Source organism: Vicia villosa, unplaced genomic scaffold (assembly GCF_029867415.1).
Source record: "Vicia villosa cultivar HV-30 ecotype Madison, WI unplaced genomic scaffold, Vvil1.0 ctg.002571F_1_1, whole genome shotgun sequence".
NCBI classification, from domain to species: domain Eukaryota; kingdom Viridiplantae; phylum Streptophyta; class Magnoliopsida; order Fabales; family Fabaceae; genus Vicia; species Vicia villosa.
The window spans coordinates 65,576-67,517 of NW_026705973.1; the positions used below are offsets into that span (position 1 = coordinate 65,576).

Here is a 1,942-nt window from a genome sequence, read left to right on the forward strand (position 1 = left end):
TCGCTTCGCTTCTGTGACAACTGAAAAGGGCTTCGCTCATTCGCTCATTGAAAAACGAAGCTCTCTTCTTCTCCAACACCGCACCGCTCATTTGCTCACCGAAACTGAGAGGAAACCATTTCGCAGTGACGACAACGAAGCTGAGAGGAAACCATTTCACAGTGACGACATTGGTAAGGAAGAATTAGGGGTTTTATACTTTGAGCGACATTGGTAGCTGAAGAATTAGGGTTTATACTCGCAAATTAGTTCCTATTGCTTGATTTTGTTTGAAATGAATTTTGTTTGTGTGAACTTGTTTTTCTTTTTCTGTGACATTGCTTGATTAGATAGTTCTTCAGACTTTAGATAGTTTTTCTGTGACATTGCTTTGTTCATTCAATATTGAGCATGTCAAACAGGTTCTATTGGCTTTTATGACTAGGAAAACTATATTTGATGTTCTTACTTGAAATTCTTCTTTGTTTTGGTGTTTTGACTATATATGAAGGCTGGAAGGGAGAAGGTGCGAGATAGAGAAGAACCTGCAGAGAAAGTGTAGACTCAGAAGGGGTTTACTCAAGCATCGTTCGTTTAGTTTTGAAAGGCAGGTCTGAATCTGTGACTTAATTTATTATATATCATTTGAAGCATCATATGAGTTTGAGAGTTTGTTTCAATCCTATATCTTTGTTGTTATTGATTTTGTTTTCACTTAATAACTCATTGTTGCTTCTAGTTTTTCTTCGGAAAATGAATATTTAGTTTTGAGTTCATTGAGGAATACATGACCTATGAGTTTTGACAAGGGGAGATTATATGTGTGCACGCTCAACGCTGTTTTGTAACTTTAACCACATTACTCCACATGTATTTATCCTCGCAATTCCTTCCATTATTCCTACTGTTCTTGTATTCAATCTTAATTTTCCTTTATCAGGTTGTGGCATGACGCACATAATCATGTTTATCTCATCAAAGAACTCGATAGAATCACCGGCCAGGTCAGTAACCTCCACTTATTGCTCACTCAAACAGTTCTATCGATTTCGCCACTGCGATTTCAGTTACTGTTTTATCGATTCTCGTTGCTAATAATCATTTTCGCATGAATCATCGGTGCTGAATGAAGTTAGGGATCTGGATTTTTTATTATTTATGTAATTAATTGCATTTCAATTTCATCTGATTTATTTGATCGCGTGCGTGTTTTTATTGAGGACTTAAACTGTTAGAACTACTTCAGAGGATCGTTTAGTTTGTGATTTATCGAGATCACTCTGTGAGGGGCACTCACACGCGCGCAGGGTTTGACTTAATAGGACTTGGACATGCCTTTCTAATTTTGGTTCTGGCTTAATTAACCGAGAAATTTTCATTCTAGGGAAAATCTGCTATATCAGTGGATGATACATTGAAGATCATAGCCTGCAGGTGAGTTAAATTTACATGTTACAGGAATTGACAGAAAAATAGTGTTTGCCGTTTGATTTTTTTGATGATTCGATATAGTGTTTGTAAGCATCTTAACTTCTTTTGTGTATACTGTTTGATTATGTGTTATTTAGGGAACAACATAAGAAGCTTGATGCACTTAAGGTGGAACTTGATGCTTCTAAACAAGAGGGTTTTGTTTCAAAGGGCTTCAGTGAGAGCAATGAGACTTACTCTAAGAGAAGGCCTTTGGTAGTCATAGGTATACTAACAAAGTTTGGCCGCCGGAATAATAGAGATGCCATTCGCAAGGAAGAATAACTGCAATTTTGAAGAGGATAAAGACATAGAAATGTTGCCAAAACAAAAATCAAAGAAAAAGAAAACTTATATATGAAGAAAGTGTTATGACTTAGTTAAAATATAATTTTTATGTGTATGATTTTATAGTACTTGAAATATTATGACTGCACATGATTTTGTATACTTTTTGGTTAATATTAAAAATATTTTGACTTAGTTAAAATAT

At 35.2% G+C, this 1,942-nt stretch overlaps 1 long non-coding RNA gene across 1 annotated transcript; it reads left to right on the top strand.

Annotated features, from left to right (window-relative positions):
• The first annotated feature begins 805 nt into the window (after window positions 1–805).
• On the top strand, window positions 806–1,706 carry LOC131639273 (uncharacterized). Its single transcript, XR_009294913.1, has 3 exons — window positions 806–983; window positions 1,364–1,413; window positions 1,548–1,706. It is a non-coding gene; the product is annotated as an uncharacterized LOC131639273 (long non-coding RNA).
• The last annotated feature ends 236 nt before the right edge of the window (window positions 1,707–1,942 follow it).